General features: G+C 38.3%; 1 long non-coding RNA gene across 1 annotated transcript in view; it reads left to right on the plus strand.

The window, feature by feature from the left end:
• The window catches only part of LOC131513751 (uncharacterized), a 45,951-nt gene that overhangs the window by 17,577 nt on the left and 8,674 nt on the right, over positions 1-19,700 (plus strand). Inside the window, exon 2 of the long non-coding RNA XR_009262765.1 lies at positions 11,192-11,291. This is a non-coding gene — a long non-coding RNA (uncharacterized LOC131513751). The remainder of the gene's footprint in view (positions 1-11,191; positions 11,292-19,700) is intronic.

Consider the following 19,700-nt stretch of genomic DNA (forward strand, 5'->3'; position numbering starts at 1 on the left):
AGGGGAGCACTCATGAACAGCTCTGATGGAACATTGGAGCAAAGGCTAACAATTTTTCACTCACTCATTCATGGATCATTTACTAAAAACTAATATGTGCTAAGTGAAAAGCTAGATACTAAGGAAACAAAGATTAATAAGACCACAAAAAAGTAAGATTGAATTAGAAGGAAATAACTGACATATAATAAAGATTAGTTAACAAATAATAGTTAACAAATAATAAAACAATACTATCACAAATGATAAGACCATAACAATTTCTGTTAAGGTCAGAGACTAGACTGTTATGTCACCGTTGCCATTTTTATTTAACATTGACTTGGAAATTATAACAATTGAAATAAGAATAAAAAATGACAGAAAGAAGAGGTAGAAGTGGAAAACCTAAGAAACCTTGTTACAAAAAAAAAAAAAAAAAAAAAATTACAAGATCCAGGCAAAGTGGCTGGATAAAAGATAGGTATACAAAACAAAACAAAACAACTTTATCCTGTAAATAAGCCTAAAAATGAATATGAAAAGAAATTATTCCATTCACAATCATGATAAAAATTACAAAATGCTTAAGAATAAATATAATTTAAAATGCAGAGTATAGGAAATTATGAATGTCTTAATGAAGGATATAAAACTAAGATACGCATAAATGGAAAGTTTGGATACACACCAATCATGAGTTTGGATGGAAAAAAAATTTAATACAAAAATCTCTATCCTGCTAAACTAACATATAAATTTAATGAAACTAATTATTCCAATGGAGTTCTTTCATGACAAAAGGAAGGAGAAGGTGAAAAGAGAATTAAATAAATTATTTTAGAGTTTATACCAGTGGATAAATATCTAAGAATAACCAAGAAAAGTATGAAAAATAAGGTTAGTGAAGGGGAGCAGGGGGACATGCTTCAACAGTTAAAAGAATACATTATCATCTGCTTTGACAACATATTATTGGCATATGATAGACAAATCAAAATGCAATAGCACAGACCATCCAACTACATATGAGAATCAATATATTATTAAAGATAGCGTTTTCATTTAAGTGGGAAAAGTGAGTTAATAAATGGTGGTGATACAGTTATCTGACTGAAAGAAAATAAAATTGGACCTTCATCTTATACAATATGTAGAAATAAATTCTAGATGGCTAAAAGACTTAAATGTAGAATTAAGGAAAAATTACACAAATTTGAGAGACGATGTGTGGATAAGACTGAAAAAAAGACACTCAAGTAAAACAGACGTTTTTTCATATATAAATTTAAATCTATAGATAAAAAAACAAAGTCAATAATAATAAGCTTGGAAAAATAGTTGTGATCCAGAGAATATACGGGGGTTAATTTTAATATACAAGAATCTCTTTCAAGTTGAAAGAAAGAAAGAAAAATATTTAGGCAAAGGATACAAAAGGACCATTCATAAGAAGGAAAATTCAAATGGTCAACAACATATAGAAAGATAGATCTCACTAACTGTTGAGAAAAATGCAAATTAAAGTAATAATAAAGTATCATTTTACACCCACCATAATGGCAAATATTTTCAAGTATTATAACACCTGTTGCTGACAAAAATGCTACAAGAAATATGAATTGTTTTAACCTTTTGGGAAAGCAATCTGACAATATCTATTCCATTTAAATACATAACGAACACACCCCTTTTGAATATTTAGAGGGAAGAGAGCAGAAAACCACATTTTTAATAGTAAAACATTGAAAGCATTCTCTTTGAGATAAAAAAAAAAAAAGAATTCCTAATAACACTTATCTAATTTAGCATTATAATGGTCCTAGCCAGAGTAGTAAGACAGGTAAATTAAGGAAATTTAGAATTATCAGAGAAGACAGGCATTATTTGTAGATAACAAAACTGTAGGCATAGAAAATTTGAAAAAATCCAGAGAAATTATAATAGGGAGTTTAGCAAATTTGCTTGATACCAAGCTAATATATAATCATATTTCTAAATACTAGCCACCAGGGGTGCCTGGGCGGCTTAGTCGGTTAAGTGCCAACTTCATCTCAGGTCATGATCCCGTGGTTTGTGGGTTGGAGCCCCGCATCAGGCTCTGTGCTGAAAGCTCAGAGCCTAGAGCCTGCTTCTGATGCTGTGTCTCCCCCTCCCTCTGCGCCTCCCCTGCTCATGCTCACTTGCTCTCTCTCAAAAATAAAATAAACATCAAAAACAATTTTAATAAATACTAGCCACCAAATAGTTAGAAAATAAACATTCTTAAAAATTGTATTTATAATAGCAGCAAAAATACCAGACACCAAGGAATAATTTATCAGAAAATATGCAAGACCATTACGGACAAAACTAAAAATTTTGAGAGAATTTAAAAATTACACAAATGGAGAGACATACTATTTTCATGGATTGGAATCCTTATGCCAATTTTCCCTAGTTCAATAGATTTAGTGTGATCTCAGTAAAAATTCCAGCAAATCTTTTTTTTCATGGAACTTAGCAAGTTGATTCTAAAATTTATATTAAAATACAAGAATAGTATTTGGCCAAGAATTTGTTAAAGCCCTCCTAAAGAACAAGGTTCTTCAAGTCTTGCTCTACTACATATCATGACTTTTATAAACTTATAAAAACCAGAAGAATATAGTACTGACATAGAGATAGACGTATAGACTAAATGGAATAGGAGAGAGAGCCCAGAAATATACACTGTAACTCAGTGATAAGCTTTTTCCCTTCAAAAGAAGAATTATTACTTGCCTAGAGGAGTGTGGCTTAAAACCCAGGGGTCCTCCACTGTAATTCTCCTAGCAAATTTTCCAAAGACTCTGTCCAAGGAATCCATATAATATCTTTTCTGCCACAAGCACTTTGAGCACCACTGGATCTTCTGATAATAGGGCCAAGGGACAAAATTGCCTGTACCAATGCCTGCCCAAGATGGAAGAATTTGCTCTGGGCCCCAGTCAAAGCTACTGCCTTTCCAATCACCCAATAAATGAATCAATATAATACATTTGTGTCAGTCATTGTACTAAGGACAAGAAATCCAACCACAGTAGTTCAACCTACTGACGGGTTATTTTTGTTCCATGCTAAGTATGGAGGTGAACAGCCCAGGGCTTGTGCAGTAGCTCCCTAATATCAATAGTGTCACAGGATCCTTCAGTATTTCTGCTCCACCATCCTTCACTTGTGATTTGTGCTCATGCTTATTGTCTTATGGTCATGCCCACAGGTTGTGTACCACAGCTCCAGATAGGAGAGGGAGGGAAACAGAAAGGGGAACTACCTTTCTTAGAAATCTGGAGCTTATGCCACATTAGCCATACTCTGATACTTGGTGACTTCTAGTTGCAAGGGACTCCCTGAATATTTTTAACTGAACATATTGCTGGTCAAATAGAATTAGGGTTCCATTAAAAAGAAATCCAGAGGTGCCTGGGTGGCTCAGCCAGTTAAGTGTCTGACTCTTGATTTTGGCTCACATTATGATCTCATGGTTTGTGGGATCTAGCCCCATGTAGGGCTCTTCACTGACAGCACAGAGCCTGCTTGGGATTCTCCCTCTCCCTCTTTCTCTGCCCATTGCCCACTCTTGCACATGATCTCTCTTTTAAAGTAAATAAACTTGAAAAAAAAACCCATATTGGTTGATAATTATTAGTGCCTGCCTCAGCATCCAAATGTAGTACATACGATTTCCAAAATTTAAAAAGATCTATAAAGCCTTGTTCCTCTACTTTCTTAGTGGTAAGAAAAGCAATGGACAGCTACCTGTCCTTCATTTTGTAGAAGAATATCCCAACATTCCCCGATTCCCCAGGTCTCTCTGTCTCTGTCACACACACATGCGCATGTACCTGGAAGTTTACTAATATAACAAACCCCATAATTATATGTGAATTATTCTTTACCTTCAGACACAGTTTACCAAGGCAACTAGGCTGCATTCTACTCCCTGTTTCCAAGTTTATCAGTATGATGTTGATACCCAGTTCCATATTCTGCAGACTAAATTTGATACAAACCCAGAGAATTGTCATGCCCGTGAGACACTGTGGTGAGAGAGTATTTCTGACCCTGACAAGTGAAAACACTCCTTCTGATGTCTCTTATTTACAGGGATAGAGAAAAACAAAGGATATTCAGTGGGAATTCAAGATTCAGGGAATTCTGAGTAAACCAGGTTAGACTGCAAAGGCTGGTCTTGAGGTCAAAAACTAATGAGAATGACTATTTAGATTTGATTTAAATTATTTTAACTTGGTTTAATTATTAACCAGTAAACAGGAGTGCAAAAGAACAAAATAAAAGTTTGCAAAAAGTTGGATAGCTTCAGTAGTCCTCATGGAGTAAGGATTTTGATCTGCCATTTATACTTGAAGAGTTTTGTTCTTGAAGAGGCATAGAGGAATCCATCAGTATTCAAGGGTCCATCACATCAGTGTAGAAGGAAGTTCTTATGTTCAACAATAAGGTAATTGGATCTTCTCAAGAGTTCAATGCAGCGTGCCTGGCCATGACCTCCATGAGTCGTCTAAATCTTCCCATTGAAATTCTCCAGGCCTGCTCTTCCCCAAATCAATGTTTTATCTTTCTCTGAAGAAACCAGCTGAGGACGTGAATTCAGCTCCTCTTTTTTTTTTTTTTTTTTTTTTTACATTTTCGTTTTTGTTCCAAGTTTTTATTTAAATTCCAGCTAGTTAATATACAGTGCAGTGTTAGTTTCAGATGTAGAATTTAGTAATCCATCACCTACATACAACACCCAGCGCTTACCACAAGTGCCTTCCCTAATACCCATCACCTGTTTAAGCCATCCTCCCACCCACCTCCCCATCACTTTGTTCTCTAGAGTGAATTCAACTCTTTAGTTCAGTAATTTTCAGGTTCAAACTGTACGTTTGATATTTGGCCTTCTGCATACTTAAGCAGCAAGTGATAAGAAATTCTTTTAACAAAGGCACGGAAGCCTCTGGTTTTCAGCGTGTGCTTTGAAGTGAGAATTTGGGAATTTGAGCATGTCTTTCTTTTTATTTAAGCTATCAGTTATCATTAGAAGAAGGCATCTCATCCCATAGTCCTTGAATTCCCTGTGACTTTCATGTTATTCAATAGTGTTGATCTCTTGGACTCCTGAAGCTTTGCCTTCAATGGCAATTCAGTCTAGATACACACAGATGATGATCTGATTAACTGCTTCACCAGATCATGACAAGAACCCTTAACAACACCAGCTGGATTTTCATTGCCTTCAGCTTCCACCGAGCCAGATGACACTTTCGTGTTTGCACATGCATCCCACATTTCTCTAAGGCTCTATGGTTTGCAGCCTCTCCCTTCCCATTTCTGGATCATCCACAGTTCTTAGTTGCAAAGACGAGACACCAACTCTGTCAGATTGAAGGAGAAAATGAATTTATTAAAGGGCATTGAGGGCTCGCAGAATTTCTGTCTAGGAAGGCTACTGAGTTAAGTTTGTGGTGAGGCACCTGGGAAGAGCACTCCTGAGAAGGGACACAAGGACTTGCAGAGGCAAGAGGCTAATGGGACCCTAGGCCCCGCTGGCCCTCCCAGCACCGCTGCCCTAGAAGCTTGATCATTCTGCCGTCTCTGACCCTGAGAGACACTAGGGAGTTTGTTACGGCTCCCCCACATTCATGACTTCATCTCTCTCAAGTGGATGCCATTACTCATACCTGACTAGAAGTGGAGACTGAGAAAGCAAGTATCTGGCATTTCGGTTGCTACAGTGGAAGGTATGCTCTTTTGTGGACACCAGCTGGGAAAATCCAAATGCGGGAAAGAGTTTCAGATACTGAACAACCAAAAAGAAGGACAAACGTTTACTTTACCTTCTAATAAACCAGAAGAGGGAGGAATATTCAAGCCTCTTTCCCTTTTCCACAAGAGACAAGATCATGTCCAGCAAGAAGACATATACAGCACACATCCCGGAGGTCACTGAAACACTTCTGTACCTGTGTCTATTTCCAGGGCCTCACATTTTAAAGTCCCCGCTTAGTGTCTGTAGCTGATTCACCTCCTCTCTCCACTAGGGATTTGTCATCACACAAGGGCTTACGTGGCTGCTTCTTCCCTTCATCCAATGCTGACCTATTAACTGTTAGCTTTCACACTGGTTTTTACCACAGCCTTTTTCTTTCTCTGTATTCATAAGGACATAAAGATTCACATTCTATGAGGAAAGAACATAACAAGTAAGGGCAATTGATGATGAGAAAAATGCCAGTGCTCATATCCTTGACAGAAATATTGAACATTTAAAGTATCTGAAAACAAAAAACAAAAAACCAACCGAACAAACAAAACCCAAAACCCCAGGGAACTCTCCTTGCACTTGGAATAAGTCCAGACTCCTAACCATGCTGGGCCTCTGGGGCCCTCCAAGATTGGGCCCAGACTTTCACACTGACCTCATCTTCCACTACATGTCTGTACTGGCTCTGATCCAGCCCCCTCAGCCTTCTTTCTGTTCCTTGAACAGGCCAAGCTCCCTCTCACCCGAGTGTTCACATTTGATGTGCCCTATTCTTCACAGTCTTCTCCATGGCTGGCTTCTCAGGGCATTCGGAGTGCTCTGTAAAATAGGCCCTCTGCTTCCAGTTATCCCACCTGATCACTCACGTCTCCCCTAGGTGGTGTGTTTACCATCCCGCTCCCCACCCAATAGCACGTGCTCCCAGAGCAAGGACCTGCCAGTGATGTTCGTCGCGATCCTCAGCAGACTGCATAGTGGCCACATGTAGTAAGCTGTTAAGAAAGGTTTAATATATGAATGAAAGCCTAGAGAAAGGAATGGCAAAGTCCAAAGTGATAGCAAGTGCAGCTGTGGGCATGTCAGGGGATCGGGATACTTAATGACACAGGTCTCCAAGGCATGCTAGGATGTCCTAGATTTTCATATTTTCTGCAGATCTTTCTCCCCCTTTATAAGTTTTGTCAGAAGGTAGAAGGGAAAAATGGAACTATCTTTGGTCCAGCCCAGAAGGATCGCACGGGCAGTATGGCATTAGAAGGTGGGAGACCCAGGTTTGGTCATCATTTAAAAAGACAGTCCTTTCCAATGGGAGGAAAGCACTTGTCTGCTCTGTAATCTCACCAAAAGGGCAGCTAACTTGGGAACGTCTCAGTCTGGCCTTTTCTACGTAGTCAGAGACGGCAGTACCTGCCCTCTTCTCTGGTCGCGTGAAAACAACAATGTTCTTGGTCTCATTACATTTCAGGGCTAACAGCAGATAGCAGTCCCAGCTCCCAATCAGCTGCTTCTCTCATCAGTGTAGCGATAGCATTGGCAACTTTCACTCTATCTCAGTACTCAAAAGCTATTTATACACTGGCATAGGAAAACATATTATTTGCAGAAATGCCTCCGGATCCTCTGTCATTTATACAGAGACAGAAGATGTTTTCAAAGAACCATATTTCTGTAGTATTTTTGCGACAAAGACTGTGCAGCACACTGAACTGCCAGGTTGTGTGGGTGTAAAAACAGCCCCCATTAACTAATCTTCAGTTCTACTTTGGCTGTTTAAATATCTATTCAGGTTTTCCAGTCTGTCCATATTTAGATTTGGGGTTTTGTTCAAGATCAGTTTGCAAGCTTTAAGAGGATACTAAGGTGCCTAGGAGTCCCTTTCTCCATCCTCTCTTCCTCTCTTCTGGGTTTTATTGGAACCACACCAGTATCACTGCACTTTGGAACTCTTGCTTCAGAGAATGTGGAAGTGTTCAACTGGTTTCATTCCCATAGGCTCCTGTGTTAGTTCAGATCCTTCTAGAAGCAGATGCCAGTACAGGATTAGACGTGCAAGACATTTATCCAGGGAAATGCCAGTCAGGGGCAAAGGGGAAGGAGCTGAAGGCAGTAAAGAGAACTAGGAACGTCAAGAGGGAAGTAGTAAGTGGGGCTGGATAGGCCATCTCAGACTGTAGCTCAGTTCTAAGAATTTCTCGGCCAAGTCGATGGAAAGAGTCTTTTGGCCAGAGTCACCGTCAGAGGAGTCCCCCATCTTGCCTGCATAAGCAGCCCTGTCCTATTCCATCATTGGCTAGGATCGGCCCATGGGGAGCTTGGCTTCATCCAAGTGCTATAGGAAATTACCATCTATCACTATGCTCCCCACAGCAAGAGATCTGAGTGGTGCATTTTCATGGCCACCAAAGCCCCCCTCCCCACCCCTCAGTGTTCTTAAAGTAAAGGCAATGGCTTTTCAATTATTTTCTCTAAAGTTCCAGGGTCCTAAAGTGGGCCATCAGTCCACACAGGGAGGGAGAACAAGAGGTCAAGAACCTCTGCAGAGACCCCTCCACCTTCTTCTCCCAGAGAGGCTTTTTTCACAGTTTGATACATTGAGGGTTCTACATCAGATATCTTTTGGGGGAGAAATGTTTCAACTGTGTTCTGGATTGTTTCAGAATAAAGTAATACCACTGGTGGAGAGATTCTTTTTATAACCCAAACCCTTGATGTGTGGGTGCCCAGAGGGGAAAAATATATTTTATGCATGATGTTTATTTCCCCCAACACAATTGTGGCTTTCTGAATGCTGTTCCATGTGCCTGGATTGCCTTTCTCCCTCTATTTACCTAGAAAATCCTCATCCTTCAGACCCTTATCCACTGTCATCACCTCTCTGAGGCTTCCACCGACCTCCTTAGGCACAGAAAGCAGTTCCTGCCACCGTGCTCCCCTGGCGCTTTGTATCTTGATTACAGCACTTACCACATTTTTATAATAATTTATGTGTACATTCATGTGCTCCAAGTTGTAAGATTTTTATATTTTATTCTTTCCCTCTTTCTCTAAATGGAAAAACATCGGCATTATTCTACAAACATTCTACAAACGTTAGTAAATTCTCTTGTTTTACAACCACGACCGATACCTCTAGCTAGTTAAGAAAAAGCCATGTACTTTCTAAGTAATTTTGAATTTCCCCTATATGCTTTTAGAAGGAATAAAACTCTGACTAAAGTAAAGCCACAAAACAAAACAAAAGCGGGCATAGTTATGTAATTATGCTCTAAACTAATTATCAATATGGGATCATTTGCATGACAACTTTGTGAGCATGATGAGAAGCAAATACAACAAGAACATTTCACCTATCATTCATGAGTCCATTCATCCCACAGATACTTATTGAGAATCTATGTGTACCAGGCAATGTTCCAGGTGCTGCCACGATGAAAATAAAATGGTGAAGTGGTAAGGAGTGATAGACTACTCTAGGTCGGGCGATCAGGAAAGGAACTTTCCATAGTGTGTTAGGACCCGAAGGACATGGGGAGTTCTAAGACTGTAGCAAACCTGGCCGAGAACAGCTAGCAGAAAGGCCCCGAGATGGAAACACGCCAAAGCCAGGGTGATGAGCCTTCAGTGGGCAAGGCAAGGAGTGGTAGAAGTTGTCAGAGAGGCAGGCAGGAATCAGTTGTGTAGGGCTATGGACAACAGCATAAAGATTTTAGGTGGGTTTTTTTTTTCCTATGGGGAACAGGAAGTCATTGGAGGATTATAAGCAGACAAATGGTGTGATCTGATTGACCTTTCTCAAGGATCATTGTGGATACTGTGTATAAAATGGATTGTAGTGGGCTAAGAGTAGAAATAATACTCGCAAGGAGTCACTGGAGTCCAGACAAGGGCTAAGAGGGATTTGGATTAGAGTAGAGCAGTACAGTGCAATGTTAAAATATGCAAATAAATACTATCTATGGACGCAAGTGCACAGAGAAACATACACATCATAGTTAAAGCAGGAAAAAAAAAATACTTCTGTGACCTCAGACCTCTGTAATGTCATCCCAATTATGCTCTTGCAAGAAACAATTAAACACAACTTGTAAACCCACTTCTACCCCGGCTCTCTGCTCTCTGTTCTCTAATTATTAAGGGAAATGATTAAACTGAGTTGAGAGGGTAGGAATTTCCGTTTGAGGGTCTGGAAGGATACAGGTTATAGAAACACAGAGTCTAATCTGTAAGACTGCTTTTCTTTTTTATTATCCAAGTCTTCACTCATGAATTCAAGGAGATGTATAGTTGTGTCCCCTGAGCAAATGGACTAGTTACAATATTCTGAATTAATAAGGGGAAGGGGGCTTGGTGTTTAATTAGTTGACCATCTGTTCTATTAAATCATCTCTTACCTTCATGAGGCACAGGTCCTTAATTGAGCTCCCTTTCTCCCAAATCCGTTCACCATATTGTTTCCAGAGTGCTGGAGCTAACAGAAACTCTAATTATTTTGGCGCCCCCCCCCCACGCCCTGCTATATAAAACCTTCAAGAACTCCCCACCACCCGAAGAATGAAGTTTCCAGCTCCTTCCATGCATACGGGGCCATCTCTATCTCTTGCTACCTCAGCTCTGACCTCGCCCTCACTGCACCTTTTGCTTGCCTGAAACTGAGGAAGGGAGCCCTGCCATTCACACTTTGTACCTTTGCTTGTGGTGTTCCCTGTATCCAGACGGCCAACCTGTTCTTACATACGTGTCCACTGAGCCTCCACTCAGGCTTCACTCTTGCAACAAAGCCTCCAGCATCCTTCCAGGTTGTATTAAATGCTCCTTTGTGTTCTGAAAGCAATGGTTCTTAAAGTGTGGCCCATGGAACCCTAGGGGAGAAGGGGTTTCCTAAATGATTATGGGGGGGGGGGGCTCCACAAATTAATTTCATAATAATACTAGGATGTTATTTGCTTTTCCACTGTGTTGACATTGGTGATAACAGTGCAAAAGCAGTGGTGAGCAAAACTGCCGGCATCATAACACAAATCAAAGCAGTGGCACCAAATTACACTGGTAGTCACTCTCCACACACTACTTGTGAAAGGAAGGAAGAAAGAAAAAGAAAGGAAGGAAGGAAGGAAGGAAGGAAGGAAGGAAGGAAGGAAGGAAGGAAGGAAGGAAGGAAGGAAGGAAGGAAAGAAGGAAGGAACCAGTTGCCTTTAACAACATCGTTAATGAAGCAGTAAAAATGAGCTCACTTTATTAAACCTCAATCCCTGAATACACAACTCTTTAATATTCTACGTGATGACATGAGAAATACAAATAAAGCACGTGGGCTGCACGCGAAACCACAGTGGTTGTCACAAGAGGCACCTGTGTTTGAGTTGCAAGCTGAGCTCACCGGGTTTGTTTTTGGCTTTTTTCATACAACACCATTTTTATCTGAAGGAGCGACTGACAGACAACTAGAATGATTCAGACTTGGGCATTTGGCAGACATTTTTTGAAAAAGGAACCAAGCGAGCCTGTCACTTCAAGGAAAACAACTGTAAGTACTTGTTGCCAAAGATAAAATTTGAGCTTTCCAGCAAAAATGAGTATTTTTGGAAAGCATGTATCTGCCACTGTGAACTTGACAGCTTCCCAGTACTTAGAGACATTTCTGAGATTGGTGGAGATATTAATGAATATGTTTTAAAAATATATTGTATAATAAAATGTGTAAACATTTGGAAGATCTGCATGACTCAGTGAACCAATATTTTCCAAGGGACCAAGACATGATGTTACAAAGTCATGTCTGGTTAAATCCATTCACACTGAGAAATAGCCAATGTATTGCAATGTAGCAAAATATAAAATGTTTATTGCTATCACCCCAAATGGATTTATAGAATCAATGCAATCCCAATCAGAATCCCAACAGGCTTTATTTTTTTTCTTTAACTTGGCAAGCTAATTCTAAAATGTATATGGAAATGCAAAGAAACTAGAGAAGCCAAAACAATTTGGAAAAGAAGTTGGAAGAAATTTCTACCTGATTTCAAGACTTACTATTAATCTACAGTAATCAAGATAATGTGATACTGGTACAGAGATAGACATATAGATTAATACAATAGAGACTCTAGAAACAATTCTATATATATGTGATGAATATATTTTTAGTAAATATGCCAAAACAATTCAATGGTAAAGATAATCCTTTCAGCAAATGATTCTAGAACGATTGGATAGTCATTACCAAAGAGGGGTATAGTCATTAAAAAAGAAGGACCTCAATCTTTATCTCATAAAATATACAAAAAACTAAACTGTATCCTTGTCTTAAATGTGGGAGTCAAAACTATAAAAATTTCTAAAAGAATACATAGAAGAATTTAGTGACCCAGGGTTTGGCAAAGATTTCTTTAAAAAAGCACAAAGTATAAAAAGAAAAAAATCAATAAATTAATCAAAATTTAGAACTTTTGCTCTCAAAATGCCAAGAATATGGAAAGTAAGCCATGGCTTATGAGAAAATATTTGCAAAACAAATATTTCACAAGGCTGATGTCTAGAATTGATAAATAGCTCTTACAACAATAAGAAGACAAGTTACATAACAAAAAGTGGGCAAATGATTTGTAGGCACATCACCAAAAAAGATCTATGAAAGGGAAATAATACATGACAAGATGCTCAACATAACTGATCATTATGGAAATCAAAATAAAAGCCACAATGAGCTATCACTACATATCTGGTAGAATGGCCAAAATTGAAAAAGCCAACAATGCCACTCATTGAAGTCTCATAAATGCTGATGGGAATGTTAAACGGTACAGCCACTGTGGAAAACAGTTTGACGGTTTTATAAAAGCTTAACATACACTGTATGGCCCAGCCATTTCACTCATAGGTATTTTCTCAAGAGAAATGAAAATATATGTCCACACAAAGACTTGAACTTAAATATTTATAGCAGACTTATTTATATAGCCAAAACCTTGGTATGGTGGAGGGTGGGGGTGGGGGGACAAATGTCCACCAGCAGGGGGAAAGGATAAATAGTGTCACATCCAAACAATTAAATACTCTCATCAATAAAAAAGAACTCCTGATACATTATAAGACGGGGATACATTTCAACATAATTTTGTGAATGAAAAAGGCAAGTCAAAAAAGACTACACACTTTATAATTCCATTTAGATACAATTTTAGACCTTCAAGATCAAATGATGTAGCCACTAACCACATATGACTATTGAACACTTGAAATGTGATTAGTTCAAATTGAGTGATGCTGTAAGTATGAAATACCAGATTTTGAAGACTTACTATGAAAAAAAAGAGAATATAAAATATGTCTGGCTTAGTCCACTGGGGCTGCTTAATAAAAATACTGACCATTGTGTGGGTGGCTTATAAATAATAGGAATTTTTTTCTCACAGTTCTGAAGACTGGTATGTCCAGGATCGAGGTGCTGGCAGATTTTCTTTGTCTAGCAAAGGCCTTCATCCTGGCTCATAGATGATCATCTTCTCGCTATGGCCCACATGGTACAAGGGGCAAGGAAGCTCTCTGGGGTCTTTCTTATAAGGGCACTAATCCTGAGGCACCTGGGGGGCTTAGTCAGTTGAGCATCTGACTCTTGATTTTGGTTCAGGTCATGATCTCACGGTTCATGAGTTTGAGCCCCATATCAGGTTCTGTGCTGACAGTGTGAAGCCTGCTTGGGATTCTCTCTCTCCTCCTCTCTCTCTCTGCTTATCCCCTGCTCATTCTCTCTCTCTCTCTCTCTCAAACTAAATGAACTTAAAAAAAAAGGGCATTAATGTGGGCTCCACCCGCATGACCCAATCACCTCCCAAAAGCCTCACCTGACATATTGGGGATTAGTTTTCAATGTAAGACTTTTTTGGAGGAAACAAAAACATTTAGTCTATGGCGATAATGTTATTAATAATTTTATGTTATTATATGCCAAAATGATAATATTTTGATATGTTAAGTGAAATAAACTACTGGAAAAATTATAATTACATATGTGGCTCACATTTGTAACTCCTGTTTTATTTCTGTTGGGCAATCTCTTACAGAAGAATGCAAAGTAATCTATAGGGACAGAAAACACTGCTTGGGAACAGTTTCGGGTACATAGGAAGGAGGAATGGACTGCAAGGAGGCACAAGAACACTTTTGAGAGTAATAGAAATGTTTATCATCTTGACTTTAGTGATACATACACGAATGTATCCATGTGAAAACTCATTAAATTGTACATTTCAAATATGTGTGATTTATTGTATGTCAGTTATATCTCAACAAATCTGTAAAAAAATATAAGTTTTTTGGTGTTTTCAGATTGAACATTGCAAACAACTTTTAAGAAACTATCATTTTCAAGAGAATGATCTTTTCTCAAGTTTTTGTGTAATAGTAAAGAAGAATATCCAGAACTATTTGAAAAATAGTAAAATATTATTCCTTCTTCAAACCATATATCTATACATAAAATGTGGGGGGAGTGAGTAAAAATTGGGGGCTTTTAAAATGGATTCAAACATAAGCCACAATCATCTGAATATAGACTGCTATAGACATACAGTGTTAACATAAACCTAATGGTAACCACAAATCAAATAAAAACCTAAACTTATACCTAAAGGAGCTAGAACAAAAAAAAAATAAAGTTTAAAGCCATGGAAGGGAGGAAATAATAAAGATTAGAGCAGAAATAAATGAAATAGAGGCTAAAATGACAATACAAAAGATCAATGAAACCAGGAGCTGCTTCTTTGAACAGATCAATAAAATGGATAAACCAGCCAGATTCATCAAGAAAAAAAAAAAGGGCCCAAATAAATAAAATCAGAAATAAAAAAAGAGAAATAATAATCAATACTATAGAAATACAAAGGGTTATAGAAGACTATTGTGGAAAATGAGATGCTGGGTGCCTCGGTGGCTCAGTCAGTTAAACTCTTGATTTTGGCTCAGGTCATGATCTCATGATCTCATGGGATCAAGCCCCACATTGGGCTCTTGTGCTGACAGAGCCTGCTTGGGATTCTCTCTCTCTCTCTCTCTCTCTCTCTCTCTCTCTCTCTCTCTCTCTCTCTATTCCAAAAACCAGAAGAGGAAGGATAGCTTCCAAATTCATTCTACAAGGCCAACAGTACTCTGATACCAAAGCAGACAAAGACATTACAAAAACAGAAAGCTATAGGCCAATATCTCTGGTGAACATAGATGCAAAAATCTTCAACAAAATATTAGCAAACAGCGTATAACAATAATCAGAAAATAATGCACCATGATCAAATGAGAAATTCTAGGGATACAAGGTTCAATATTCACAAATCAATCAACAAGATATATCATTTTAACAAGAGAAAGGAAAAAAAAACATGTGATCATCACAATAGATGTAGACAAAGCATTTGACAAAGTGCAATATCCATTCACGATAAAAACTCTCAAAAGTGTAGATTTAGAGGGAATATACCTCAACATAATAAAGACCATATATGAAAAACCCACAGCTAATATTATATTCAATGGTGAAAACTGGGAGCTTTTCCTCTAAGATCAGGAATATCCACTCTCACCACTTTTATTAAATGTACAACTGGAAGTCCTGGCCATAGCAGTCAGACAAGAAAGAAAGAAAGAAAGAAAGAAAGAAAGAAAGAAAGAAAGAGAGAGAGAGAGAGAGAGAGAGAGAGAGAGAGAGAGAGGGAGGGAGGGAGGGAGGGAGGGAGGGAGGGAGGGAGGGAGGGAGGAAGGAAGGAAGGAAGGAAGGAAGGAAGGAAGGAAGGAAGGAAGGAAGGAAGGAAGACAAGGTATCCAAATTGGTAAGGACAAATGAAAACATTCACTATTTGCATATGGAAGGAAGGGAGGGAGGGAGGGAGGGAGGGAGGAAGGAAGGAAGGAAGGAAGGAAGGAAGGAAGGAAGGAAGGAAGGAAGGAAGGAAGACAAGGTATCCAAATTGGTAAGGACAAATGAAAACATTCACTATTTGCATATGACCTGATACTATATACAGAAAACCCTAAAGATTCTACCAAAAAAGTTGTATAACTGATAAATGAATTTAGTAAAGCCACAGGACACAAAATTAATATACAGAAATCTGTTGCATTTCTTTTTCTTTATTTTTTAATTTACATCCAAGTTAGTTAGCATATAGTGCAACAATGATTTCAGGGGTGGATTCCAGTGATTCATGCCCTATGTATAAAGCCCAGTGCTCATCCCAACAAGTGTCTTCCATAATGCCCCTTACTCATATAGCCCAACCCCCCTGCCCACAACCCCTCCAGCAACCCTCTGTTCTCTGTTTTTAAGAGTCTCTTATGTTTTGTCCCCTTCCTTGTTTTTATATTATTTTTGCTTCCCTTCCCTTATGTTCATCTGTTTTGTATCTTCAATTCCTCATATGAGTGAAGTCAAATGATATTTGTCTTTCTCTGATGGACTAATTTCGTTTAGCATAATACCCTCTAGTTCCATCCACATTGTTGCAAATGGCAAGATTTCATTCTTTTTGATTGCCGAGTAATACTCCATTGTGTGTGTATGTGTATGTGTGTGTACGTGTGTGTGTGTGTGTGTGTGTGTGTGTGTGTGTGTGTGTGTGTGTGTGTGTATACCACATCTTCTTTATCCATTCATCAGTCGATGGACATTTAGGCTCTTTCCATACTTTGGCTATTGTTGATAGTGCTGCTATAAACATGGAGGTGCATGTGCCCCTTCCAAACGGCACACCTGTATCCCTTGGATAAATACCTAGTAGTGCAATTGCTGGGTCGTAGGGTAGTTCTATTTTTAATTTTTTGAAGAACCTCCACACTGTTTTCCAGAGTGGCTGCACCAGTTTGCATTCCCACCAGCAGTGCAAAAGAGCTCCACTTACTCTGCATCATCACCAACATCTGTTGTTGCCTGAGTTGTTAATGTTAGCCATTTTGACAAGTGTGAGGTGGTATCTCATTGTGGGTTTGATTTGTATTTCCCTGATGATGAGTGATGTTGAACTTTTTTCATGTGTTGGTTGGCTATCTGGATGTCTTTGGAAGTGTCTCTTCATGTCTTTTGCCCATTTCTTCATTGGATTATTTGTTTTCTGAGTGTTGAGCTTGATAAGTTCTTTATAGATTTTGGATACTAACCCTTTGATGTCATTTGCAAATATCTTCTCCCATTCCGTTGGGAGCCTTTTAGTTTTGCTGATTGTTTCCTTTGCCGTGCAGAAGCTTTTTATCTTGATGAGGTCCCAATAGTTCATTTTTGCTTTTGTTTCTCTTGCCTCTGGAGACCTGTTGAGTAAGAAGTTGCTACAGCCAAGGTCAAAGAGTTTTTTGCCTGCTTTCTCCTCGAGGATTTTGATGGCTTCCTGTCTTACATTTAGGTCTTTCATCCATTTTGAATTTATTTTTTGTGTATGGTGTAAGAAAGTGGTCCAGGTTCATTTTTCTGCATGTTGCTGTCCAGTCTTCCTAGCACCACTTGCTGAAGAGACTGTCTTTATTCCATTGGATATTCTTTCCTGCTTTGTCAGAGATTAGTTGGCCATACATTTGTGGGTCCATTTCTGGGTTCTCTGTTCTGTGCCATTGATCTGAGTGACTGTTTTTGTGCCAATACCATACTGTTTTGATGATTACAGCTTTGTAATACAGGTTGAAGTCCAGCATTGTCATGCCTCCAGCTTTGATTTTCTTTTTCAGGATTGCTTTGGCTATTCAGGGTCTTTGTGATTCCATATAAATTTTAGGATTCTTTGTTCTAGCTCTTTGAAGAATGCTGGTGTTCTTTTGGTAGGGATTGTGTTGAATATGTATATTGCTTTGGGTAGTATCGACATTTTAACAATATTCGTTCTTCCAACCCAGGAGCATGGAGTATTTTCCATTTTTTGTGTGTGTGTCTTCTTCAATTTCTTTCATAAGCTTTCTATAGTTTTCAGCGTATAGATTTTTCACCTCTTTGGTTAGGTTTATTCCTAGGTATTTTATGGGTTTTTGTGCAATTGTAAATGGGATCAATTCCTTGATTTCCTTGATTTCTGTTGCTTTATTATTGGTGTTTAGGAATGCAACCAACTTATGTGCATTGATTTTATATCCTGCGACTTTGCTGAATTCATAGATCAGTTCTAGCAGTTTTTTGGTTGGTGGAATCTTTTGGGTTTTCCATATAGAATATCATGTCATCTGTGAAAAGTGAAAGTTTGACTTCCTCCTTGCCAATTTGGATGTCTTTTTTCCTTTGTGTTGTCTGATTGCTGAGGCTAGGACTTCCAATACTATGTTGAATAACAGTGGTGAGAGTGGACATGTCTGTCATGTTCCTGATCTTAAGGGGAAAGCTCTCAGTTTTTCCCCATTGAGGCTGATATTAGGGGTGGGTCTTTCATATATGGCTTTTATGATCTTGAGGCATGATCCTTTTATCTCTACTTTCTTAAGGGTTTTTTTATCAAGAAAGGATGCTGTATTTTGCCAAATGCTTTCTCTGCATCTGTTGAGAGGATCATGTGGTTTTTGTCCTTTCTTTTACTGATATGATGTACCACATTGATTGTTTTGCGAATATTGAACCAGCCCTACATCCCAGGTATAAATCCCACTTGGTTGTGGTGAATAATTCTTTTTACGTATTATTGGATCCAGTTGGCTAGTATCTTGTTGAGGATTTTTGCATCCATTTTCATCAGGGAAATTGGTCTGTAGCTTTCCTTTTTAGTGGGGTCTTTGTCTGGTTTTGGAATCAAGGTAATGCTGGCTTCATAGAATCAGTTTGGAAGTTTTTCTTCCATTTCTATTTTTTGGAACGGCTTCAAAAGAATAGGTGTTAACTCTTCTTTAAATGTTTGGTAGAATTCCCCTGGAAAGCCATCTGGCCCTGGACTCTTGTTTTTGTTGTTGTTGTTGTTGTTGTTTTGTTTTGTTTTGTTTTGTTTTGTTTTTTTAGATTTTTGATCACTAATTTGATTTCTTTACTGGTTATGGGTCTGTTTAAATTTTCTATTTCTTCTTGTTTCAGTTTAGTAATTTATATGTTTCTAGTAATTTGTCCATTTCTTCCAGATTGCCCAAATTATTGGCATATAATTGCTCATAATATTCTCTTATTATTGTTTGTATTTCAGAAGTGTTGGTTGTGATCTCTCCTCTTTCATTCTTGATTTTATTTGGGTCCTTTCCTTTTTCTTTTTGATCAAACTGGCTAGGGGTTTATCAATTTTGTTAATTCTTTCAAAGAACCAGCTCCTGGTTTCTTTGATCTATTCTACTGGGTTTTTTGTTTCGATAGCATTGATTTCTTCTCTAATCGTTATTATTTCCCGTCTTCTTCTGGTTTTGGGTTTTATTTGCTATTCTTTTTCCAGCTCTTTAAGGTGTAAGGTTAGGTTGTGTATCTGAGACCTTTCTTCCTTCTTTAGGAAAGCCTGGATTGCTATATACTTCCCTCTTATGACCGCCTTTGCTGTGTACCAGAGGTTTGGGGCTATGGTGTTATCATTTCACTGGCTTCCATGTACTTTTTAATTTCCTCTTTAACGTCTTAGTTAGCCCATTTATTCTTTAGTAGGATGTTCTTTAGTCTCCAAGTATTTGTTATCTTTCCAAATTTTTTCTGTAGTTGATTTCAAATTCCATAGCGTCATGGCCTGAAAATATGCATGGTATGATCTTGATCTTTTTGTACTTGTTGAGGACTGATTTGTGTCCCAGTATGTGATCTATTCTGGAGAATGTTCCATGTGCACTCAAGAAGAATGTGTGTTCTGCTGCTTTAGGATGAAATGTTCTGAATATATCTTTAAGTCCATCCAGTTCAGTGTATCATTCAAAGCCATTGTTTCCTTGTTGATTTTCTGCTTAGATGATCTGTCCATTGTTGTAAGTGGAGTGTTAAAGTCCCATACTATTATGGTATTATTATCAATGAGTTTCT

The sequence above is a fragment of the Neofelis nebulosa genome, chromosome 6 (genome assembly GCF_028018385.1).
Source record: "Neofelis nebulosa isolate mNeoNeb1 chromosome 6, mNeoNeb1.pri, whole genome shotgun sequence".
NCBI classification, from domain to species: domain Eukaryota; kingdom Metazoa; phylum Chordata; class Mammalia; order Carnivora; family Felidae; genus Neofelis; species Neofelis nebulosa.